Consider the following 27,151-nt stretch of genomic DNA (forward strand, 5'->3'; position numbering starts at 1 on the left):
CTTCTGCAGTGTACCCCCAGAGGTACACGTACCCCGGGTTGGGAACCACTGCTATAGCAGATACGAATGCTGCTTTAATAACTTTTTCATGTTCAACTAGAATAATAAGTGTAAAACCCGCACAGTAAGTTGCCACAGTAATTATCTGTAATTCATACAACTGGGAGGGAGTAGGATTGCTGTGTTCTGGTCTTGGAAATGGACCATTTACTTTACTTTTGTTGAATATGCTTTGTTGCTTTTTTAAATGGCCCCTTTGTACTAGTGATTAAAGTGCTGTTCTGGTCTCAGTTTTTTATATATTTATATCGCTTATTGTAAGCATTGTTCACCTCCAGCCCACGCTTGTTTACAGGCGCAAAAAGGAATTTGCAGCTGCACGGTAAGAATGTATCATGATTGTGCTATAAATACATGGACATTCGTGGTGTTGTGCTATAATACCCTTCACATCTTCTGTACACACCACTGATTACACTGCCTGATACTGCCCAGGAGGGAACATTAATGCATGCAGGTGACTGATCAATCAGCTGGGTGTGAGCACGGAAGGAGGAATTATCTCCTGCAAACTGGAGAATACTCTGTTTTGCATACAGTACAAATGAAATAGTCAAGTAACGCAGTGAATCTAACAATTGCACTAAATAGGATATTCCAGTTCCAACAATACAGAAATTCTAAAATCTAATGTGAGAGAGAGAGAGAGAGAGAGAGAGAGGGAGAGGAAGGGAGAGAGAGAGAGAGAGAGGGGGAGGGAGGGAGGGAGAGAGTGAGAGAGAAAGAGAGGGAGAGAAGAGAGAGAGCTACAATATTTACAGTCATTAGGGCATATGTTAATGTTGGTTTCACTGTTCTATTATATGATCATAAAGTAATTCTCCTGTCAATAAAGGGGAATACTAACAGTCAGGGCCCCCATGAGGCCAAATTCCTTGGTTTACAAATATATACTTTGGTGCCCCCTGGAGTACATTTGCCAGTATCTAAAAAAATTACGGGGATATGGGTTAAAAGTCCCGCTATAGTGCTTCTTGCACATTTTCCCTCAGTAGTAGTGTCCCTTACACATCATGCCCAAAGGTGTAGGGCCTCTCACACATTATGCCCTCAATAGTAGTGCCCCTCACACATTATGCCACAGTTGTACTGCCCATCACACATTATGCACTCAATAATAGTGCTCCTCACACATTGGGGCAGATGTATTAAGCCTTAACAAGAGATACATGCAAGGGTGATAAGGAGAGGAAAACGTCTAGCCAATCACCTGCTAACTGCCATGTTACAGCCTGCAGGGCCGGCGCCACCACTAGGCAAGGTTAGGCATTTGCCTAGGGCGCCGGCCACTGGAGGGCGGTAGTGAGCCAGCCAGCAGCAGTAGCAGCAGCAGCAGCAGGAAGCTACTACGCACGCTGCCGCAGTCCACAGAGGAGAGGATCAAGAAGAAGCTGCCTGCCGACTCAATCAGACGACTACAGCAACAAGTGCAGCTATTGTGTAAGTAATTAGCCTACACAGACTCGGCGGGGAGCTACACGGATTCCACACTCCACAGTGGAATTGGAGGGGGCGGAGCTACACGGAACTGTGTCAGAGTGTGTATCTTGGCTCAGGGTCAGTGGCAGTTTTGTGATGATTCATCTGCCATTGGCCGGGTCCCTGTCCCCTCTCCAGGTCTGCTTAATGTGCCTGCCTGCTGCTCCTCCTACATTGAAGGAGCTTGGTTTCATAAAAGGGGCGTGGCCACGGAGGTCCGTGATTAGGCCACGCCCCTGACTTTGCATGGGCACGGTGACCTTTGACTGAGCACTGCAGCAACCTTCCACCTCACCCTATGTCTGGCTGGAGCAGGATACCATTATATGGAGCCCTGCCCTGATGGTGCAAGAAAAGGAGCAGACTAGTATCCCAGCAGCCAGGAAGTAGAAGGCAAGGTGTGTTTACAGTGTGTGTGGAGTGTCGGGGTGTGTCACATGGATCTCGCCCCTGTGTCTATCTCTCTATGCCTTTCCTAGTTCCCTGCAATTTACTACATCTTCCCTAGTGCCCTGTGTCTCAAAAAATCATCATCCGTAGCACCCTGCATCTCACCACACCATCCCTGCATCTCACTACATAATCGCTAGCACCCTCCGTCTCACTAAGCCAACCCTAGCGCCCTGCGTCTCACTACAACCCCCCTCCTGCCCTGCATTATACTATGCCCTCCCTCCTGCCCTGTGCAGTGGCGTAGTTAGAAACTTTTCTCCCCCCTGCCAAAAAATATCTGGTGCCGCCTCCCCCCCTTAACCCAAGAAGGGGCGAGGAGATTAACTATGGGCGCCGCTGGCTTAGCTGACCCAGGCAGCAGTGAGCTCTGAGCATATGCACAGAGGGGGACCCGCTCATTAAATATACACTGCGCTGGGTCCCCGCTCATTAGATATGCACAGAGCGGGACCAGCTCAGCGCTCACTGCTGACTCAGTCGTCTGTCAGTTCAGCCAGCGGCGCCCACCATAGACCCTGCTGGCGCCGCTCCCCCAAGCGGCTGAACTGACAGACGACTGAGTCAGCAGTGAGCGCTGAGCTGGTCCCGCTACATATGTAGCTATGCCACTGGCCCTGCATCTCACTACACCCTTCCTAGCGTTGTGCATCTCACTATGCCCACTCTTCCATCCTGCGTCTCACTATGTCATCCCTACCCACAAGTCTCACTACCCCTTACCTACCACCACGCATCTCACTATCCCCTCCCTACCGCTCCGCGTCTCACTATTTCTTACCTACCGCTCTGCGTCTCACTATCTTTTACCTACCGCCCCGTGTCTCACTATCCCCACCCTACCACCCCAAATCTCTCTATCCCCTCCCTACCGCCCCAAATTTCTCTATCCCCTCCATACCGCCCCGGCATCCCTCTTTAACCTCTCTACAGTCTTTCTATCCCTACATCTCCCTATACCTTCCTTACTGGCCTGTGTATCTCTGCTTCCTCTGCATCTTTCTGGGTGGGATGCTCTAACCCAGAAATGCGGTAAAAACCCAGTTATCTGGGTTTTTACTGCATTTCTATATTCTCTAACCCCCCTCCGCAGTGGCAGCGCTGCGGATGGAATCACCAGCAAAAGCTGGCGATTACCTGCAGAAGCCTATGGGCTTTTTACTGCAGCGTTGTGTGAAGGATCCATCACGGATCCCTCCCAGCATGCCCTGCAGCCGGTGCCGTGCTCTGCACTTGCGCAGACGGACTCCCGGGTCTCAGCCCCGGAAGTCCAGCACCGTGGCCGCATCACAAGGGACAGCTCTCATCGTAAGAGCTGTCCCTTGTGTTAATGATTGCATATGTTAGAGCATGAGCGATTATTAAGAATGCGGTGGCCGGTGGAGGGCGGCGGCGGATGTTAGAACATCCCGCCCTCTATCCTCACGAGCAGGTAGCAACTTGCGCTGCACCACTGTGTATCTGTATATTTTGGTATATATTACTAAAGTGTATATCAGTACATCAGTATGGATCTGTGGATCAGTACATCAGTGTGTATATGTGTCTATCCGTAGATATCAGTACATCGATGGGCAGATTGGCCCTGGCCGGCCCATAATACATTAGAACCGGCTGCTCTCCCCGCTGGCTGGGCCCTGGACCAGGGCTCCATCCTCCTCCCTCTACTCTCCTGCAGGGAGCGCTGCAGTGTTTGCATGCTGGCCTGAGCTGCGCCGGTGTGGTGTGCTCTGTACGGCTGCAGGCCCTGACTGGGTTGTGTGGCTGACTGTGCAGAGGGGAGAAAAGCAAGACGGAGGACTGTATGGGTGTGTGAGAGAGAGGTGCCAAGGCTTCATGAAAAGGATCCCGGGAACCAGAGGTCCCCGCCGGAGATATGCTTGGGATAGGCATATTGATATCCTTACAAAAAAATAAGGATCAAATATGGTTTGAGGTAACATGTTTAAAAAAGGGGCAGACTAGATGGGCCAAGTGGTTCTTATCTTCCGGCACGTTCTATGTTTCCAGAGCTGGAGTGCAGTGACATGAAGTAAACCCGGTCCGGTGCATCTTCCCAAAAAGCAGGCTCCTTTCAACCACGTGAAGGCCAGGTTAGTAGCTACTACACACCCGTAACCCCACCCCCATGTAGCCTAACCGTATCCATATAAACACACCCATAGCCTAATGCTATCCACACACACACATACGCCTAATCCTATCTACACACATACAGTACACAGAGTAACCCTATCCACACACACACACACCTGTAGCCTAATCCTATCCGAACACATACACAGCCTGACTCTGTCCATACGCACACACATACACACACACACACACACGTAGCCTAACACTATACATTCATCCCCCCTTCCGCAGCCTAACCCTAATCTTTCATACACCCTGGCCTGCAGCATAAGGGCTATTTCACACGCTCCGGCTCCTATCGGGCGGCGAAACCCCGCACGGCCAAGAATCCGTGCCGCATTCAGGAGTTCCCAGTGGTGGGATCCGGCTGCAACCGGGCAGCCGGGCCGTGGACGTCCCATGTGAATGGACATAATTGTGTCCATTATTAACTACGGTGTGCGGCACAGCTTTTCGCCGTGCGTGGTTTTGCCGCCCGGCAGGGGCCGGAGCGTGCGAAATAGATCTCACTGTGGTGGGGGCGTAGTCAGCCTGGAGGGGAGAAGTGATATATGAGGTGGGCGTATCCCCTCCCCCTTGACTGACCACACCCCTCATGAGATCCCTCATTAGGGCTGGTTTAAAATCCCAATCCGCCCCTGCACCTTGCTAACCTCTATGCAGCAGCCAGCCTGGAGAAAGGCATTCCCCGTGGGCTATATGTGAACCTGATGTTTATGGCAACTACTTAGAGAGAATGTGATTGGGGCCTGTGTTCCAGCTATGACGCCATTAAATACCCCTGAAAATGATTTCCTTTTTGCCTCAATATCTGATTAGAACTGGTTGTAACTGGCCGGGCTTGATGAGATTAGAGTCTGTCCCCACCCCGAAGTGCCTGACAGCAGGGGCGGATTGGCCATTATAATTACCGGGAACTTTCCCGGGAGGCCGATGCTCCTGAGGCCGAATTTAAAGTTGCAGGCAGCAGGGGCAGCACTGAGCAGTTCCCTGAGGCTGGCCGCGCCCACCACACTGTGTGCTGCGTGCATCCAGCCCTGCTCTTCCTGGTCCTGCAGCAGCTCCTCTACGTGCTCTATGCTGCCTCCCCTACCAGAAGCAGTCACAGACACTACAAAACAGATCATTGGGTGAGTGCATATTGGGTGTAATATTGATGCAGGGGCTGTGTGTAATGTACTGGGTGTAATTTGGTTGAGGGGGGGAGGCTGTGTATAATGTCCTGTTTGTAACTTAGGGGAGGGGGGCCTGTGTATAATGTTCTGTGTGTAATTTGGTTGAGGGGGGGGCTGTGTATAATGTTCTGTGTGCAATTTGGTTGAGGGGGGCTGTGTATAATATCCTGTGTGTAACTTAGGGAGGGGGGCCTGTGTATAACTTAGGGAGGGGGGCCTGTGTATAATGTCCTGTGTGTAATTTGGTTGAGGGGGGCTGTGTATAATGTCCTGTGTGTAATTTGGTTGAGGGGGGCTGTGTATAATGTCCTGTGTGTAATTTGGTTGAGGGGGGCCTGTGTATAATGTCCTGTGTGTAACTTAGGAGAGGGGGGCCTGTGTATAATGTCCTGTGTGTAACTTAGGGGAGGGGGGCCTGTGTATAATGCCCTGTGTGTAATTAGGTTGAGGGGGGGCTGTGTATAATGTTCTGTGTGCAATTTGGTTGAGGGGGGCTGTGTATAATGTCCTGTGTGTAACTTAGGGAGGGGGGCCTGTGTATAACTTAGGGAGGGGGGCCTGTGTATAATGCCCTGTGTGTAATTTGGTTGAGGGGGCCTGTGTATAAAGTCCTGTGTGTAATTTGGTTGAGGGGGGCTGTGTATAATGTCCTGTGTGTAACTTAGGGGAGGGGGGCTGTGTACAGGGGCGGATTGGCCATTATAGCCACCGGGAACTTTCCCAGGAGGCCGCCACTAGTGGAATGTACGCCGCTTAGAGTGAAGATGTATGTATGAGAGTGGCAGGGTGTATGTATGTATGAGAGCGGCAGGGACCTAGGGTTACCACCCGTCCGGGATTACTCCGGACAGTCTGGTAATTCAGGCCGGTTACTTCCCATGCCCTAGAGGGACCCCGCCGGTGACTTTGCATACCCTGTAGGGACCCACTGTCTGCCTGGGCTGCCTGACCCTGGGGTGATGTGACTGAGCCAGCCCAGACCGTACCTGTCTCTCCCGCGGCCTGCGCTAACCCCCGGTGCCGCCTCTTAGCCGCAGACTCTCCTCCCATCACCCGGACAGCCCTGCCCCCTGACTTACTTTTCACCCACTATGACCCATTGACCACTATCTGTTTTTCACCCTCTCCATCACCCTTTATGCTCCCTACGGCAGAAATGCGGTAAAATACCCATTTTCAGGGATTTTACCCTATTTTTAAATTTAATAAAGCCCTACCACCAGTAGCCTAATGCAGCGGTAATGCCAGCTATACATGGCATTACCCTGTAGAGGCCCATCGGCTTCTTTCCGCAACACTGGGAGCATTGGTAGAGGGACTCCCGGATCACAGACCCAGAAGTCCAGGCACCAGAGTGCATCACAAAGGGCATCTTTTTGGGAGAGCTGTCCTTTGCATTACAAATCGCATATGTTAGTATCTATGTGAAAAGTATTGGCACAATGGATGGCGGGATGTACCTCAAGTGGTTGGTACATCCTGCCCCCTGTCTCCCTCTGCCTTCTGTCACACTTTTACCTGTCCTTAGGTCTCCTCTATTGTATCACCTCACCAGTTTCTTTCTCCAGTGACTCCTGCTGCCTGTATGCTGACAAGTGTGTGTCCAGACTGACGCTTGATGTTATGGGCGTGGAGAAGAAGCAGTGAGGCACCTGTAACATTACCATCAGCTCTACAACACTCGGGGACACTGGTCATCACAGGAGCAGGTGAGCAGAACATAGTGACTGGGGAATATGTCCCCTCTCTCTCCCATATGTCTCCCTCACTCACTGACCCTGGTAAGAAAATGTATGAATGTTTCTGGATGCACCCACCTCATAGCAGTTACCCACTGCCTCCTTTGTCACCCTCTGATTCCTCTTTCCACCAATATCTCCATGTCACCTCTGTCTGCCCTGACACCCACTAGTGACCTGGGAACATGCCCCCCTTTCTCTCCCCATGTCTGCCTCGCTCTCTGCCCCTGGTCTCGACTCTCTCTCTATTTCTCTCTGTGTCCCTGGTCTCTCTCTCTTTCTCTGCCTCTCTGCACCTGGTCTCTCTCTCTCTCTCTCTGCCCCTGGTCTCTTTCTCTGCCTCTCTGCCCCTGGTCTCTCTCTTTCTCTGCCTCTCTGCCCCTGGTCTCTCTCTCTTTCTCTGCCTCTCTGCCCCTGGTCTCTCTCTTTCTCTGCCTCTCTGCCCCTGGTCTCTCTTTCTCTGCCTCTCTGCCCCTGGTCTCTCTCTCTTTCTCTGCCTCTCTGCCCCTGGTCTCTCTCTTTCTCTGCCTCTCTGCCCCTGGTCTCTCTCTCTTTATCTGCATCTCTGCGCCTGGTCTCTTTCTCTCTGCCCCTGGTCTCTCTCTCTTTCTCTGCCTCTGCCCCTGGTCTCTCTCTCTTCCTCTGCCTCTCTGCCCCTGGTCTCTCTCTCTTTCTCTGCCTCTCTGCACCTGGTCTTTCTTTCTCTGCCCCTGGTCTGTCTCTCTCTCTCTGCCCCTGGTCTCTCTCTCTTTCTCTACCTCTCTGCCCCTGGTCTCTCTCTCTTTCTCTACCTCTCTGCCCCTGGTCTCTCTCTCTTTCTCTGCCTCTCTGCCCCTGGTCTCTCTCTCTCTCTTTCTTTGCCTCTCTGCGCCTGGTCTCTCTCTCTCTCTTTCTTTGCCTCTCTGCGCCTGGTCTCTCTCTCTTTCTTTGCCTCTCTGCCCCTGGTATCTCTCTTTCTCTGCCTCTCTGCCCCTGGTCTCTCTCTCTCTGCCCATGGTCTCTCTCTCTTTCTCTGCCTCTCTGCCCCTGTTCTCTCTCTCTTTCTCTGCCTCTCTGCCCCTGGTATCTCTCTTTCTCTGCCTCTCTGCCCCTGGTCTCTCTCTCTCTGCCCATGGTCTCTCTCTCTTTCTCTGCCCCTGGTCTCTCTCTTTCTCTGCCTCTCTGCCCCTGGTCTCTCTCTCTCTCTTTCTCTGCCTCTCTGCCCCTGGTCTCTCTCTTTCTCTGCCTCTCTGCCCCTGGTCTCCCTCTCTTTATCTGCATCTCTGCGCCTGGTCTCTTTCTCTCTGCCCCTGGTCTCTCTCTCTTTCTCTGCCCCTGGTCTCTCTCTCTCTTCCTCTGCCTCTCTGCCCCTGGTCTCTCTCTCTTTCTCTGCCTCTCTGCACCTGGTCTTTCTTTCTCTGCCCCTGGTCTGTCTCTCTCTCTCTGCCCCTGGTCTCTCTCTCTTTCTCTACCTCTCTGCCCCTGGTCTCTCTCTCTTTCTCTGCCCCTGGTCTCTCTCTCTTTCTCTGCCTCTCTGCCCCTGGTCTCTCTCTCTCTCTTTGCCTCTCTGCGCCTGGTCTCTCTCTCTTTCTTTGCCTCTCTGCGCCTGGTCTCTCTCTTTCTCTGCCTCTCTGCCCCTGGTCTCTCTCTTTCTCTGCCTCTCTGCCCCTGGTCTCTCTCTCTTTATCTGCATCTCTGCGCCTGGTCTCTTTCTCTCTGCCCCTGGTCTCTCTCTCTTTCTCTGCCCCTGGTCTCTCTCTCTCTTCCTCTGCCTCTCTGCCCCTGGTCTCTCTCTCTTTCTCTGCCTCTCTGCACCTGGTCTTTCTTTCTCTGCCCCTGGTCTGTCTCTCTCTCTCTGCCCCTGGTCTCTCTCTCTTTCTCTACCTCTCTGCCCCTGGTCTCTCTCTCTTTCTCTGCCCCTGGTCTCTCTCTCTTTCTCTGCCTCTCTGCCCCTGGTCTCTCTCTCTCTCTTTGCCTCTCTGCGCCTGGTCTCTCTCTCTTTCTTTGCCTCTCTGCGCCTGGTCTCTCTCTTTCTCTGCCTCTCTGCGCCTGGTCTCTCTTTCTCTGCCTCTCTGCCCCTGGTCTCTCTCTCTCTCTTTGCCTCTCTGCGCCTGGTCTCTCTCTCTTTCTTTGCCTCTCTGCGCCTGGTCTCTCTCTTTCTCTGCCTCTCTGCGCCTGGTCTCTTTCTCTGCCTCTCTGCCCCTGGTCTCTCTCTCTCTGCCCATGGTCTCTCTCTCTTTCTCTGCCTCTCTGCCACTGGTCTCTCTCTCTCTGCCCCTGGTCTCTCTCTCTTTCTCTGCCTCTCTGCCCCTGGTCGCTCTCTCTTTCTATGCCTCTCTGCCCCTGGTCTCTTTCTCTGCCTCTCTGCCCCTGGTATCTCTCTTTCTCTGCCTCTCTGTCCCTGGTCTCTTTCTCTGCCTCTCTGCCCCTGGTATCTCTCTTTCTCTGCCTCTCTGCCCATGGTCTCTCTCTCTTTCTCTGCCTCTCTGCCACTGGTCTCTCTCTCTCTGCCCCTGGTCTCTCTCTCTTTCTCTGCCTCTCTGCCCCTGGTCTCTCTCTCTGCCCCTGGTCTCTCTCTGCCCCTAGTCTCTCTCTCTTTCTCTGCCTCTCTGCCCCTGGTCTCTTTCTCTGCCTATCTGCCCCTGGTCTCTCTCTGCCTCTCTGCCACTGGTCTCTCTTTCTCTGCCTCTCTGCCCCTGGTCTCTCTCTCTGCCCCTGGTCTCTCTCTTTCTCTGCCTCTCTGCCCCTGGTCTCTTTCTCTGCCTCTCTGCCCCTGGTCTCTCTCTCTCTTTCTCTGCCTCTCTGCCCCTGGTGTCTCTTTCTCTGCCTCTCTGCCCCGGGTCTCTCTCTTTCTCTGCCTCTCTGCCCCTGGTCTCTTTCTCTGCCTCTCTGCCCCTGGTCTCTCTCTCTTTCTCTGCCTCTCTTCCCCTGGTCTCTTTCTCTGCTTCTCTGCCCCTGGTCTCTCTCTCTTTCTCTGCCTCTCTGCCCCTGGTCTCTCTCTCTCTTTCTCTGCTTCTCTGCCCCTGGTCTCTCTCTCTTTCTCTGCCTCTCTGCCCCTGGTCTCTCTTTCTCTGCCTCTCTGCCCCTGGTCTCTCTCTCTCTTTCTCTGCCCCTGGTCTCTCTCTCTTTCTCTGCCGCTCTGCCCCTGGTCTCTCTCTCTCTGCCCCTGGTCTCTCTCTCTTTCTCTGCCTCTCTGCCCCTGGTCCCTCTCTCTTTCTCTGCCTCTCTGCCCCTGGTATATACTGTATATAGTATAAAGCACATTCCCAGCAGCAGGCCCAGAAGTGTCCCAAATTTATAGTTTGCAGGGAGGCGCAAAAACACCCTAGCACCGGCCCTGCTAGGGGTAATGCTGCAGGGGGAGGTGATGATAATGTGCAGGGGGGGTGATGATGGTGCAGGGGGGGTGATATACATATATATACAAATATACCTGCTATCTCCCTGTCACCCCAGCTTCCCCTGTTCCCCGCTATCTCCCTGTCACCATAGCCTCTCCAGTCACCCCAGCTTCCCCAGGCAGTCATCTGCTATCTGAGTCACCCCAGCTTCCCCAGTCACCCGCTATCTGCATCACCCCAGCTTCCCCAGTCACCCGCTATCTCAGTCACCCCAGCTTTCCCAGTGACCCACTATCTGTGTCACCCCAGCTTCCCCAGTCACCTGCTATTTCTGTCACCCCAGCTTCCCCAGTGACCCACTATCTGCGTCTTCCTCAGTCACCCGCTATATCCTGGTCATTATTTAATTACTGCTCCCGGCATATGGTATACTATGTAATGGGTGTGTGACGTGTAATCGGCATTACATTTAATTTTTTTGACGCGCGCCTTCGGCGCGCACTGTTCTTGTTGCCCCTCCTTTAGAAAAAAATTGAGTCCTGGCATCATAACGAGTAATGGTCACTGTGGTGTATGGTGTAACATGTAATGGGCATCACGGTGTGTGGCTTAAAGTGTAATGGGCATTACAGTGTGTGATGTAACATGTAACTGGCATTACAGTGTGCAAAATCAAGAATGGAATTGAAGCAAAGGTTAAAAAATATGATGGGGCGGGTCAAGGGGAGGGGCTTGGACACGTCAAGGGGAGGGGCTGGGGCGGGCCTAGGGGCATGCTACTGTCCGGTAATCTCTCAACACTACAGGAACCAGGTGTATGTATGCATGAGAGCGGCCATTATTGATTTGTTGCCGTCCACATGAGGCCACTTCCAGAAATTTTCCAGGGCCACTTTTAGTCCCCAATCCGCCCCTGCCTGACAGCATCTCATCTCCCTAAATAAACACATATTTATTCTCAGATGCATGTAAGAGTATTTCGAGAGAAACTGGATGTGGGGGACAAAGGACCGTTCTGTGCTCAGAAAGACACCTACTGTAGGCACACTCAGAGAGCAATGCTTCCTTGAATCTCCGGCCTGGTTCCTACTGTGTGGTGTAATGTGATTTTTGGGCCCTACTGTGCAGCATAATGTGATGTTTGGCTCCTACTGTGTGTCATAATGTGATTTGTGGCCCCTACTGTGTGGCATGTGATTTGTGGCCCCTACTGTGCAGCATAATGTGATGTTTGGCTAATACTGTGTGTCATAATGTGATTTTTGGGTCCTACTGTGTGGCATAGTGTGATTTGTGGCCCCTACTGTGCGGCGTAATGTGATTTTTGGCCCCTACTGTGCAGCATAATGTAATGTTTGGCTCCTACTGTGCGGCGATTATGTTGTTAATCTAAAAATATAGTAAAAATGTTAAGTCAATTGTGTATGTGGGGGGTGGGGGCGAGAGGGGGGGGGCGGTATCCTGTAGGTTTGCCTAGGGCGCCTAGATGCCTTGCACCGGCCCTGACAGCCTGTGTTTGAAAAAAGTCAGTAAGGAGCTGATTGGCTGAACGTTTATCTCTTTTTATCAGCCTTGTATTTATCTCTTGTTAAGGCTTAATACATCTGCCCCATTATGCCTTCAGTAGCAGTGCCCCTCACACATAATGCCTTCAGTAGCAGTGCCCCTCACACATAATGCCTTCAGTAGCAGTGCCCCTCACACATAATGCCTTCAGTAGCAGTGCCCCTCACACATAATGCCTTCAGTAGCAGTGCCCCTCACACATAATGCCTTCAGTAGTACTGCTCTTCACACATCATGCAAACTGTTGTATTGCCCCTTGCACATTATGTCCACAGTGGTAGTGCACCTTACACTAAACACACAACTGTAGTGCCCCCTTACACCTTATAAAGAACAATGGGTGTGATATATTGTCGTGCGCACAGCTGCCCTGTATTTATGTATAAAAAAGGGTGATCCCTACACCCTTCACCAATGAGTGAAAAAAGAAAGTTAATACATAGCTTATCGGGCGCTTGTTTGTTCAATCAACATTCCTTTTCTCTTCCTCTGTATTGGGATAGTTTACCCAATTGTATGGAAGGAAAAAATGGATGTACACTATATAGTGAAGTACAGTTTTTAATAAACATACATACTCTTAAGACATCACATAAAACAATTATATCTGTACAGAGTTTAAAAACATGTATTGCACAGGCAACGCAAAATAAAAGTATTCCCAGAAAGCAGGGCTGTCAGTGTTACCAGAGCTGAAGGAACTGGCGTGGCAGTTCAAATAGCGCACGTGGTTTGTCCCAGGGCAACACACTCCACCAGATTCCTTCAAAGCTCCAGTCCTCTGCCTCCCCGCTTTTCCTGGTTCTTCCCGCCGACAAACGCATTTCAACTCCTCTAGAGTCTTTATCAAGGTCCCGAAGGCGCCTCAATTAATTATTACCATTATTACATTGACTTGTACATTGATTTTTATCCATGATGATTAACTATATCATCTATGACTATCAATAATTTTATGTAATGTTATTGCCTTTCAGAACTTAATAAAAATACTCTATTTAAAAAATAAAAAAGACCACATTATGTACAGTTAGACAGCAAATGCATTTGATAATTAAATATAACTTAAATTATATTTTTATAGAACCTTATTTTTAAATACCCAATTTGAGCTCTAAAAAACTGGTAATGCAAATTACTTTTTAATTAAATTAAAATAAAAACTCAGTGCTTGTTAATAAATTACATTTTTTGCTGAATGTATAAATTAAGTAATCATCACTGTAAATGGGCTAATATTAAAAATGAGCAAAATATTAGTTGCAGCTGATAGGACAAAAGGGGAAACAAAAATTCTAAATAAGCAGGTATTGTAGTTTTGTATTAGAACCAAAATGAAAAATTTTTAGAAATATTTTAGAAATTGAATATATATTTTAATATAACTGAAATTATATTAAATGGAAAAAAAGAAAATAAAAAAATGGGTACTTATGTATTATCTGGACTCCCATGTTAAATGCACCCCATTTTTTCATACCCCTACTATCAGACTACGCATGGAGTTGATCTTATATAGTGTGGCGAGCGCAGCGAGCCACCGTGCCCGAAGCGTGGTGAGCGCAGCGAGTCCCGCAACGGGACGCGGTCTCATAAGAAAAACGGGAGTCCAGATATTACATAAGTACCAAAAAATGAAATATATATATATATATATATATATATATATATGGAGACGAGTGGTGTAATGTATACTTCTTAAGTATCTGTCTGTTGGGTCTCATGGATTGCAATTGGAAAATACCTCGGTACTTGTGTATTTTGGCGGCGCCCATCGCATCGCATACCATAACGCATACGATGGTATGCGATGCGACGCGATATCGTACGATAGTGCACGATGGCATACAATTTTTAAATTGTATGCCATTGTACATGGCATACAATGCCATACGATGCGATGCGATGCGATTAAACATTGTATAAGCACCCTAATGGGTGCTTATACAATGTTAAGCACCCAAATGGGTGCTTACAATGTTAAATGCACCCCCACGCCACCCCCCACTATAAACGTGAACCCGAAGCGTGGCGAGCGCAGCGAGCCCGCGAGGGGCGGCGGTACGCGTCCTACGACCTTTTCATACCCCCACTATCCACGTCGGCGTGGAGTTGATAATAGAATAGTGTGGCGAGCGCAGCGAGCCACCGAGCCCGAAGCGTGGCGAGCGCAGCAAGCCCCGCGAGGGGACGCGGATACCTGTGAAGCCCGCGAAGGGACGCGTTTACCTGTGAAGGTATCCGCGTCCCCTCGCGAGGCTCGCTGTGCTCGCCACGCTTCGGGCTCGGTGGCTCGCTGCGCTCGCCACACTATTCTATTCTCAACTCCACGCCGACGTGGATAGTGGGGGTATGAAAAGGTCGTAGGACGCGGTTCGGGTTCACGTTTATAGTGGGGGGTGGCGTGGGGGTGCATTTAACATTGTAAGCACCCATTTGGGTGCTCAAAAGCACCCTTTAGGTTGCTTATACGATTTTTGGTCGTATAGGGGGTCAAAATCGCGTTGCATCGCATCGTATGCCATCGGGTGCATGGCATGCGATGCGATGCGATCTGTTCGTCGTACGACGGACATCGGGGGCGCCGCCAAAATACACAAGTACCAATACCTCTATGTATTTATATATGTATATATATATATATATATATATATATATATATATATATATATATAGTATTTGATGTTGCTATAACTTTGGTGCATTTAATGCAAAAGAGACGGCTGAAGTACGGTAGAGAAGATACTGTATCTTCTCAGCAAGTGCCAGATCACCCGGCTTGGAATTATTTAGCAGAATCCAGCAGCTCTGTTCCAGCAGTCTCATACATAACAGCCCTGCCTCTGCCTCAGCGGCAGCAAATAGCAGGCGGGTGGAAATAATGGTGCTTCGCAGGATCATCATTATATGTACATTATGTGCGGGCTGTTACATTGTTAAAAGGCCTTTATTTTTAACTTCTGTTCATCTGTTCTCCATTATTGGAGAAGATGAGAAACCATAGGAGATGGAACAGTGGCAGAGGGTAATTATACATCTTACAGAAAGGTATTCTTCGTCATGGAATTAGAACAGCAGCCCAATAGCAGCTATTCACAAAGCTACGTGGACAGTCGTTATTACCGGGAGATTAGACTCATTTGCAAAACAAAAAAAAATCACCAGGTATTGCTGGGTTAACGCTTTCCGTTCTCTGCCATCTATATAATAACAGAAGGGTTTCAGAACTGTCTCCCACACCTATTCTCTCTATAGTGATAATATGGTAATAAATAACATGAAGCCAAATGACTGGGTGAGGTGTCTCTCCTTACACTTCTGTCCGCAGAACAAAAGGGGTTTATTTGTGAACTCTGACAAAGTTCTGTACTTAAAGCAAAGTATAAACCAAAGTACCTGGGAATTCTGGGTAAGACCAGGCAAATAAAATGTCTCTGGTCTCTCTCAATCTCTCTCTCTCTCTATCTCTCTCTCATGTATGTATATATGTATATATACTCCCCAGTCTCCCATCCTATCACCTGGCCCACTTATCCAGCATCAGGAGCATTATCCCTGTGTACAGAAATCATTCATAAAGGCAGCTAACAGGTGCAACTAATAAACTTGGCTGCAGTTAATTTCTGAGCTCAACCAAAATTCGGACTGTATCCATGCTTAAACAGGGAAATCCTGCAGTGGTTTTTGAACTCGGTCCTCAGGAACCCACATAGGTTATATTTTAGGCAGGTGCACTGTTTATCACCAACTGTCGGGTTTACTAAAGCTTCAAAAAATGAATAGGTCCATAGCAACCAATCAGATATAATTTCTCTATAGCATACTTAAAATTGATAGACAGAATCTTATTGGTTGCTATGGGCAGGAGGTCGACCAAAAATGGTCAACAAGGTCAAAAGATCAATGAGTGTAAGGTAGGCACTGCTTAATGCCAACATATCTAAAAGGTTGAGAGGTTGAAAAAATCAACTTGACAAATGGCAAAACAAATTTTTATTAGATTATTTAAATTTTTTTTAATTTTTTTCATCACTTACTCTTGCATGGATTACAAAAAGGAAATAGTAACCTGTGCCCAGGGCAGTTTTAGCATAGTGAGGTGCCTTGCCCAAAGTCTGATGATGGAAGCAAGACCATGAGGGTACATGTTTCCTCTAATTTGGCTCAGATACATATACAATGCCACACAAAATAATCATGTCGACCATTTTTTTTTTAGCATTGACCATTTTCAATGTAACATGTTGAGCATTTGGGATCAACCTACAGTATGTATTGTCTTTTTACTGTACATCTATTGAAGCACCCTTGTACTCATTCCTCTTCTGTTTTATCCATCTCAGGAGGTAATGCTTTCAATAAAATATATTTGTTTTTTATGGAAGCAATGAGTGATACATTACAATAGAAAAATACCACACTCAAATCAGTGTGTGTGGTTTGCTGCCTATAAAGGTATCTTTAAGGCCTTCACCAAGTCCACCCCGTGAAACGGGTGTGTGTGTGTGTGTGTACAAGTACTTCCACTCACTTCAGGGTGGGAAGAAACAAAAACATAGCGTTTTCTATATCCCAACTCACAGTTCAGGAGTGTGCATGAATCTTATCCAGGTTTCTTTGACCTTCTAATCCAACAAGGCACAAATGGGTATTTTTGAAGTAGTAAAATAGTATTTTAATAAATCCTTATAAAAACAGTCCAAAAAGACCACCGTAGGTATTAAGCAAAAGGTAACTTGATAATGGTAAAATCAGAACCCTAAAACAGACCATATGGATTAGTCCATTAAAAGTTCTGAACCGCGGTACCTCAGCAAGTGAGTGCCTTCAGGTGGTCCTCCTTAGTGCAAGTCCAAAACAAACCAATGCGTTTTGATACTGTGATCTTTTCAAGAGTTACTATAAAGCTTTCACACATCTCCAAAAAACTCAGTTCTGGCCTCATTCTCTAGCGTAACTACACATCTCAATCCATATGGAGAAGATAAAGCAGTTTTGTTTTAAAAGGGACATAGTTCGGTGTATATCCACACCTGTAAAAATGATTTGCAAGCTGCCGTACTGACCACCATTAACAGCCATTTACCGTATTTTGAAATTCTGAGATTTTGTGGAAGAATGCCAAACACTCCCCATTCTAAAGAGGCATGTAGTTTTGGTTAATAAGAATAGTTGCTGACTTGTATCGAAAATCTGCAAACTAAAGGGAATAAGAGCAAGAGGAGAGACTGATTCACCAAAGGAATTCCTTTATATATGTTCCCCTATGCTTGCATGCGGCAGCACGGAGGTAAAATAATTTGATGGTCGCTCGTCTGAATCGGACCCTATTTTATAAGCACAAAATATGTCTTTTAATATTTGTTTTCAAAGTGAAAAATCGCACCGACATTAGTTTTGAGCTTAATAAAAAAGCTTATACAATGTAACATTAGGGTGGTCCACTATAACATTGACAAAAACAAAGATGCTTGAATCATGCCTCCACATAGATTATTTTTGTCCATTATACTGTAATGAAAACAAACAATAAAGACAGTATTTCTCCAGAAGCAAAGATAAATAAATGTACCCCTTAGTGTCTGTTGTTAAGGTATAGGCATTTATGAGAGTCAAAATTCACTTTTTATTTTCCTTTCATTCATTTCTAGCACACAAGTTGTTAGACCATTTACTTAGGGTAACACATTCTTCCAGAGTCATGTGACTTCCCCCAGACTCATATATGGGACACAACAGATTAATTTATTAACAAATCATCAGAAATGGCCTACAGACACTGTATATACACATAATGCACACAGTAGGTGTAGAGAAAGTCAGGAAAATGTTGCTACTTCTTCAAGTCATATCAAGAAGGTTACTGACTACTGTCCTGGATGACATTTTGTTTATTCCGGCAACTATATTTTCTTTTCAGTGACGCCATTTATTTACAGACTCTGGGGATGGCCATGGGTACAAAGCTTGCACCAAGCTTTGCCTACCTTATATGGCAGTTTGAGTACTGTAATTTAGGAGTAAACCTGTTTTTGTTTTTTTGGAATGAGGGATCACTTTGTCACTCACCTTAGTACAAATTACTGTAATCTCATGTTTACCCATAAACTTGACTACAATAATATGGAGTACATCGATATCACCCTTTCCATGCCATTAAAATGACTGAGACTGAGACGCGCGTGCGTCCCCCACGCACGCGCATCTCAGTATCCGGGCGGCGAGGCGGACGCAATACTGTCTGCCTCCCGCTCGAGGGGGCAGGGGGGGACCCGATGGCACTGCGGGGGGTGTGGTCGCCCGGTGTGGGCACCGGGCGACCGAGGGCAGCACCGTCGGAAGGGGACGCACGCGCACCTCGTGCGCGCGCGTCCCCTTCCGGCATACAGATGGCGGCGGGGCAGGGGATGGCGATGGCGACGCCATCGCCATCACCTGCAAAGATGAATCCCACTACATCTGTACCTAATGGAAAATAGTATATTGTGCTTTTATTTATGAATAATTCACAATAACTGATATTTCTGGAGCCACAAAGCTCAAAACCCGCAGCAAGCCAATCACACACTGCCGGCGCCACTGAGGAAGGAGATGAGACTGATTGACATGGCGCTGCGGCACTCTCAGCTCCTGGACACCACAGAAATTCCAGCAACCACCGGCGGTGAATGTGAAATCCCGCAAGAGGCTGACAGTGACTACAGCAGCACCTCGGGGGGCGGACAGCGATGGCAGCGGCTGTGTAGTGGGGACAGAGCTGAATTATGTTGTGCTTTGATTTCAGTACCAGCGGCATGCGCGATTCAGGGGGCCCCTAATGAGTGAGTAGGGGACAAGGAACGACAAACCATTGCCCCTATTTGGATCCGGCTATGATACTGAGATCCAGGAAGGTGTAACTGGACAAAATATCTTGTGTAGATGCTATCCAGCTAAATGTCATTCAAGAAGCCGCTATACAAGAACTTTACATAGGCTCTTCTTAAATCAATGACCATTTTGATGGTACCAGTCTTCTGGCGGCAACGAGAATGCTGGCGTCAGTATTTGAACCCAGGTGTCCTGAACAATAGGATACTGCCTGCATTCCTCAAATAGACAGCAAGCAAATCAGTTTATAATATGGATTTATTATTCCACTTGCTGATTTATTAATATTATATTACTATATTTCCAATTAATTACAATGCCAATATAATTCTGCAAATCCACGGACCAAGAGGTTATTGATGCTCAGGCAACAGCATCATAGAAATCTGTCTCTCATAAAAGTCGTTCTTCTGCTAACTATATATAGGTAGTCATTATTTACCATCATAAGGGTGCATGCAGTAAAGAGATGCTAGAGAAGGATGTAGATAAATTCTGAGTGTATATATGTTGGTATTGATACGTGGACAGTATGTACTGTATGGGCTGATGGACTTCTTAGGGGAGACAGCTGGGAACTGCTCTAGAACATTGGTATAAGCCCAATGTCTGGGTACAGATGGTGCATGCTGGGAATTATTGTGTATGATTGGCAGCTGTTTACTATAGTCTGGGGTTGTTCTCTCAACTGCCGCTTCCCTTTCCCAAGAACAAAAGGGAATGTTGTTAATACCATCGTCATGGCAACCACCTATCTGCATTGCGATGAAGAAGGTAGTATGAATATTACATGCCTCATCACACATTAGATGTTACAATACAGGCGTGACATGAAGCGTGTGCTCTCTGTGCTGTGCCTCATCCTCTTCCTCATGGCCATAACCCAGTGTGTCCCTGTGAGAAGCAGGTAGGTATAGCCGCTATCAATACTTTCTTGGACTTGGTCCAGATGGGACTAGTGGAGACTTTTATAGGAAAAGCGATTAACTCTCCATATTTACTTGTACAGAGCTCGTCGCTACATCAACCTCAACTATGACATGCTTGTGAAACTCTTTGGCCCTGTGGAAGGTAATGTTAATATGTATTAAGTTATATATATATATATATATATATATATATATATAGGGTTGTTTTAGGCGGCACTCCGACGTCTTTCACAAGAATTATGACCACGCAATTTTCATCAAGATCTTTCGAGTTTAATGCTCGTCATCAGCAGGGCTGACCCAACAGCCGTTTCAACTGGATGGCATCCAGTTGAAACGGCTGTTGGGTCAGCCCTGCTGCACTGTACTTTGTATAATGTGTATAATGTGTTGAATTATTCAATACACCTTTTGGTACTCTTTACCTAGCACGGCGCCCATCGCGGCCATCGCGGGCATTGAATGCACTAAAAAATCGGGTGCGACGCGACCGACGCGATGGCCGCGATTTCCCATAGGGAACAATGTTAAATTTCTCAATTGACCCGATTTTTGTGTTCAATGCCTCAATTGACCCGATTTTTCCATAGGAAACAATGTTAAATGGCCCACAGAGGCCAAATAGGCACCCTAAAGTGTGAAATGGCCCCCACAATTGTTAACGCCACCCCACGATCAACGTGAACCCGAAGCGTGGCGAGCGCAGCGAGCCTGCGAGGGGCGGCGGTACGCGTCCTACGACCTTTTCATACCCACACTATCCACGTCAGCGTGGAGTTGAGAATAGAACAGTGTGGCGAGCGCAGCGAGCCACCGAGCCCGAAGCGTGGCGAGCGCAGCGAGCCTGGCGAGGGGACGCGGATACCTGTGAAGCCCGCGAAGGGACGCGTTTACCTGTGAAGGTATCCGCGTCCCCTCGCGGGGCTCGCTGCGCTCGCCACGCTTCAGGCTCGGTGGCACGCTACCCCCACTATCCGGCGTGGATAGTGGGGGTATGAAAAGGTCGTAGGACGCGTACCGCCGCCCCTCCCGGGCTCGCTGCGCTCGCCACGCTTCGGGTTGACGTTGATCGTGGGGTGGCGTTAACAATTGTGGGGGCCATTTCACACTTCAGGGTGGCTATTTGGCCTCTGTGGGCCATTTAACATTGTTTCCTATGGAAAAATCGGGTCCATTGAGGCATTGAACAGTAAAATCGGGTCAATTGAGAAATTTAACATTGATCCCTATGGGAAATCGCGGGCATCGCGTCGGTCGCGTCGCACCCGATTTTTAGTGCATTCAATGGCCGCGATGCCCGCAATTTTTTTACCTGCGATGCCCACGATCAAAATCATGGGCGCCGTGCTAGGTAAAGAGTACCCACCTTTTTCTTCACTTCAAACTTTGTGAGTGCTGGTCTGTTTCCTACCCTGGTTCCCAGGATAGGTAAGTGCTGTTTATCATTATCCATTGTGGACCTTGCACCACTCTATCCTACATGTACCTGAGTGCCGTTTTGAACTACTTCAATATATATATATACATATTTATACTTGACTTTTTTATCACGCCATGCAGATCAGGTGCATGGCAATGCTGTAGGTCCGGATGGGTGGAGGGGTGTCTCAGCTACATATTCACATTAGTGGCAGTTGACAGTGAATGGATTGAACTGTAAACAAAGAGTCCTCTTTTACATCAGTAGAGGTTTGAGATGGAGCGTGCCATCAAGCAGCAATATGGTTTTTTTTAACACACAAAAATATTTTTTTGGTGTTAAATTTGGGAAATCGTGTACCAAGACACTAGATATGCTTCAAAAGGCCTTCCGGGGAGGAATTCTAGTACAAGGCACTGCATGTCTTTTTAAGCCTGCCCGCAGGGATATCCGCCCCCGTTTGCACGCCACGTTTCCCGCACGGCTGCAAATGTTTTGCATAAACATCCATTCGCAGCCTATGGGGCGACACCCACATCATTCGATGGTCCCAACCATCGAATGATGTGGTGAGTACACGCAAAACTAAGACACTCTCATGTGTCTTAGTTTTGCATGTGTCCTGTGGGGTGGGGTGATGTCAGCTGCCCACCCCCAACACCCATGTCATCGGGGCATTTGCATGAGAATGGCCAGTGTTTCCCATGGGCAAATCCCCCCGCCTACCGCCCCAAGCCCCCCACCCGCACTGTTGTGTGGGAGCGCCCGGCAAACACTCTGTAGCCGTGGCCGCTCGCACACAGCCTATGCACATCCGCAGAAATGCCTATGCGCAGATTAAAAACATTGCGCTCCCATGCAAATTCACATGGGAGCGCATGACCCAGAATCACCCTCCACAGTTCCAATAAAATGGCCGCTTATAATGAATAACTGATAAAAGTAGTGTTATCCATCTCCTCACATATACACAGTAGTGTTAAATTGTGATGTAATATTCTTTTCCCCAGATTACGTGGCCAGGACGCCACGCCTTTGTGCACCACACCACGCGTCAGAAGCCATGAGGACTAATACTGGCCTCAAAAAGTAATTGGGATAACCCAGATATTGACGAACTCTACTATGATGACTTCATGATGTGAGACGTCCATCAGAACAAGATGGCCGCCGATGACCCTGGGCCTAAGAGCTTTACTCGTCTATTTATTACAGTAAATGCATGATATTGAATTTATAGCGGTGCCTTCATTATAGTATTTTGTAGTCGGCCTAGGAATACCGGATGCTCTGAGATGGATCACATAGAATTAAGGTAGCAATACCCACTGGTGCTAAGATGGGATGGGGGTACTAATTACACAGGACTGGGCTGCTGTATGGGCCCGGTGTGGTCCGCTGACCCATCTTTAAGCAAATTATGCCTGTGGCCAGTGGCCAGTGATATTTTGCCAAAGTCTTTGCTCTCTTGTGTCCATGTGCCACCTTCCCTAATATCACTTTAAAGATGGCTGTGGCACACTAAGAGGGACGCACTTCCTAGAGCAAGGGTAGTAACAATGCACCCCTTTTAAACTGTTTCACTAAAATAAATTAATTCCACTGTGAAGACCGTGTCAAAGCCTCCTAGAAAGTACTCAGGCCCAACCAGGCTCTCCACTGCCCTGGAGCTTGGTAGGTGCGTTATACTATTATACTATAAAAGTCACCCTGTTGGGATGATACATAGGCATTGGACATTGCCTTGGACCCAGCAGAAGGTTTAGTTTAGCACAGCAGTATGCTCAGGACCCAGGACCAGAAGCAGCAGCAGCAAGTGTTTGGACACCTGGACTGATAGAATAATGACAGTATCACAGAAAGGTAACCAAGGAATGAGGATGGAGATCTGCCTGTTTCTTATTTAAAGGATGCGATCAAGCCAGGCCAAGGAGAGGCCCCCCTTCCAGTATGCGGTTATACCTTATTTGGGTTGTTATGTCTTGGGAGGAACATGCTATTAGGTCTACACAAGTAAGGAGACGTCTTGAAGGAAGGTGCCCAACTAGAATCTCATCCTATTGACATGGGATTGATCCAGGCCTAGGAGAGGTCCATTTCTGGACCAGGGTGAACCCCAGTGGTAATACATGGAAGCGATACAACCTTATCAAAGGACACTATAGGGACTAAGGACAACTCCTGAAGGAAGTATTATTGGGATCTTCATTGTGGTTTGAATGTATTCCCAATAAGGTGCGCTGGTGCCACTGTTTATTTATTCTGCATTCTACTATTATGATAGTTTGTGATTATCAAAAGCATTTAGCTTCACCTATTTTTGAAGCACCAACATTTTATTGTAACTTTAATAACTAGCCTTACCATAATATCCCTGTAATCATCCACAGAACCTGTAAGTCATGAGAGTCCCAGTATAAAGGTATAGTATGGTAAGTCCTGGGATGTAACTACATCTGTAGGATCTTTGTAGGCCCCATAAAAAAACATTTGTAAGGGCCCTAGTAGTAGTAGTACGTTAATTTATAAGGCGCCGCAAAGTGTCCGCAGCGCCGTACATAGCAAACAAAAAACAAATGACAAGGTAACGTACAGGGTGTGTTGAAAAATACAGTATAAATAGGGGTATAGCTGGTAGAAATAAAATCAGCATCAGTTCAGAAGTAGGTGTCAAAATTGTCGAGGAGACTGAAGATGAAGTAGAGGAAGGGAAGAACAGGACAGGAGGACAGGTGAGGTAAAGAGGTAGGGTGAGTACGTGAGGCAGGAGGACCCTACTCATAAGAGTTAACATACTAAAAATAGGTGGGTGGACGAACGAAATACAACAGGATAAGTAGGAACGGAGGGGAACGGAGGCAGGATAGGAGGATCAAAAGAGGTTAGGAGGAGGGATAGGCTAGTCGAAAAAAGTGGGTTTTGTACCAAGCAGTCATGGCTCCAATGGAGGGGCTGTAGCGCAATCCAAAATTCAAATGGGAGTGCCCCACCAACTGCCATTGAGTAATGGTGTGTACACAAGGGGCAATATGGCTTCCGATGTTGCCAATATAGTGCTCATCGGAAGCCATATCGCAAGCCGATTGTGTACTTTGTAGGGCTTGCGAGCCCGATGCGCTGCCGATGCGCGCTCCCGAGTGAGCGCAAATCAGCAGCGACATAGTGAGGGCAGGCAAGACTATATAGTGCAGATCTGCACTATATAATCTTTGTGCCTTTATACTTACATAGCTCCGGCGGCCAGAGGGGCTTCTCCTGGGGCTGCAGGGCTGATGCGCAGTGACCCGGAAGTCCGCCGTATAGACTTCCAGGTCACTGCGGAAGTCTGTTGGTGTGGCCTCTGATGTATGCGGCGGGGGGAAGCTGTTCCTGTGCCGCGGCCCCTGCCATGTCTGCTCCTGTCTCCTGTGACAGGTATCGGTACTGCCCTCTTCTCTCCTTCATGCCGTGGGATGCGAGTCCCGATGCGATCAGATCGCATCGGGACTCGCATCGCACAGCATGTCGACCGTGTGTACACACCTAAAGTTTAGTCATAAGCAGATGAATAGAGAATATATAGACCACAATCCAGAAGCCCACATTTCTGGGGGCTGTACAATGTGGACCTCAGGTCTTTGGTGGTGTCTGGTGATGAGCGCACATGGGGGTAAGATCGGGAAATACCTTTGAGTTCAGCTTGTGTTCATAAATTTTGCAAAATGTACAGCCCATGGATGGAGCTGGGGGACTGATGGGTCATTTCATCCCTCTGTGTGTGGTTGGAGCAGGATTGGGAATGCTGGAGGCCAAATTCCACCAGCGACATGTGCCAACTTTCATGGCCAAATGCAGAATCAAGTGAATATTTGGCAGAACGTTTTGGAAAAAAATCTTTCATCTCTAGAGGTGACGCAAAGCAGACCCCACATCTCTGGCGGCTACACCGTGCTCCCCGATGGCCTACTTCACAATCCAACGCTCTCTCCATGGAGTGCAGTTGCCATAAAGCTTTCATATGTAACATTGGCTGTCAATCAAACTACTGCAGGGGACCAGAGCTCAGCACTGTCAGTCACAGCGATGGCAACCAAGATTTGATGCCTGGCATTCTTTGGAATCATTTTGTGAACCAAAAGGGATGACCTGACAAGCAGCCCAGCTGTGAGGGCATACGTCAGAAAACCTCAGAGGGCATACGTCAGAAAACCTCAGAGGGCATACGTCAGAAAAAATATGTCAGACTCCTAATGTATTATATAAATGAGATAGACAATATATTAATTATTCATTTTATATCACTTATTTATTAAACTTTATTAAATTTGACATGCATGAAATAGACATTCTACACCTGTCAAAGGAGCGTGTATAGCTCTACACAGAAGTACCGGATTTCGGTAGCGCTGGCATGCCTAAAGCACTAAACACCTGGTAATGATCACATGACCCCCTTTTAACCCCCTAGAAATGAGCAAGGAACCCATTTGCAATGAGCATGTAATCCCAGGCAATGGGCAATAAAAACCCTGGCTACGGCAATGTAACCCATGGCAATGAGCAGGAACCCCTGGCAACGAGCAAGGAAACCCCTGACAATGAATATGTAGATAAAAATAGTTGTAATTAAAGTATGCAGGGGGGGGGATTGCTGGAAGCTTTTTTTGGCAGGGGCGGCAATGGGTCATGGGAAAGCCTAGCGTTTCATGGCCCTTCCCATGTAATTGCCAGCATGACGCGGGGTTCCAGGGGCGGGCGGCTGAAGTCACATGACATCAGCCGTCCGCCCTGTCTTCAAGCAGAAGCCTGGGTACTTGTGAGTTATCCGGGCGCCCGATTTTTGGTCGTATACGCATCGCGTCGCATCGCATGGCATCGTATGTTAACCAAATGGCATACGATGCGACGCGACGAGATGACCACCCGAACCCGATTTTACATCGGGTACCATGTAAAGTGATCACGTCGCATCGCATGTTAACCACATGGCATGCGATGCGATGCGATACCACCCGATTTTTGCAGTGTAATACCCCCAAGAAAGTGTCCCAAAAAGTGACACAATGTCAGTCCCATCCCCATTGTTAACGCCACTCCACTATCAACGTGAACCCGAAGCGTGGCGAGCGCAGCGAGCCCGCGAGGGGCGGCGGTACGCGTCCTCCGACCTTTTCATGCCCTACTATCCACAAGGGCGTGGAGTGAGAATATAATAGTGTGGCGAGCGCAGCGAGCCACCGAGCCCGAAGCGTGGCGAGCGCAGCGAGCCCCGCGAGGGGACACGGATACCTTCACAGGTAAGCGCGTCCCTTCACGGGCTTCACAGGTGTCCATGGCGACGTGGACACCTGTGAAGCCCGCGAAGGGACGCGCTTACCTGTGAAGGTATCCGTGTCCCCTCGCGGGGCTCGCTGCGCTCGCCACGCTTCGGGCTCGGTGGCTCGCTGCGCTCGCCACACTATTATATTCTCACTCCACGCCCTAGTGGATAGTAGGGCATGAAAAGGTCGGAGGACGCGTACCGCCGCCCCTCGCGGGCTCGCTGCGCTCGCCACGCTTCGGGTTCACGTTGATAGTGGAGTGGCTGTGAGCATCCAATATCATTCATCAATATCATGCATATCTGACACATTAAGGACAACTGAATTAAAGGTAATAACTGTGTAATTAACATAAGAATGAAATAAATTACAATAACAAATAATCATAAAGCACACAATAATCAATCAACATCATGATTTATCAACTAACGTGAGCGCATGCAGAATACGCTCAAATGCGTTGTCTCTCGCCAGGCATTTTCGCCACACGAACTCCTGCATGTAGGAATCTAGATGATGGCGGGCTGTGCCCCGCTGGCGTTTGTTGCGCCATTTTGCACACCCCCATAGTCTCTCAATGTTCTGTGTGTGTGCACCAGTCTCTGGGTCGACGAAATTAAAGCGGTGATTTACCCGCAAGTGGCTGTAACCAGCCCGCTCCAGTTCACTGGTTTGGTAGGCGCGCCAGCAATCACTGACGATGGTGC

The 27,151-nt window shown here is 48.3% G+C and overlaps 1 long non-coding RNA gene across 3 annotated transcripts; it reads left to right on the plus strand.

Moving 5' to 3' along the window:
- The first annotated feature begins 1,398 nt into the window (after positions 1 to 1,398).
- Positions 1,399 to 24,130, plus strand: LOC146020864 (uncharacterized). Of its 3 annotated transcripts, none has more exons than XR_014450847.1 (5): positions 1,399 to 1,500; positions 4,000 to 4,082; positions 6,869 to 7,009; positions 19,805 to 19,866; positions 22,155 to 24,130. It is a non-coding gene; the product is annotated as an uncharacterized LOC146020864 (long non-coding RNA). The 3 variants fall into 3 exon arrangements; XR_014450848.1 differs by lacking the exon at positions 1,399 to 1,500 and adding an exon at positions 1,813 to 1,937; XR_014450846.1 differs by lacking the exons at positions 1,399 to 1,500; positions 4,000 to 4,082 and adding an exon at positions 5,061 to 5,255.
- Positions 24,131 to 27,151: the final 3,021 nt, after the last annotated feature.

This window comes from Crinia signifera, chromosome 7, assembly GCF_055691185.1.
Source record: "Crinia signifera chromosome 7, ASM5569118v1, whole genome shotgun sequence".
NCBI lineage: Eukaryota > Metazoa > Chordata > Amphibia > Anura > Myobatrachidae > Crinia > Crinia signifera.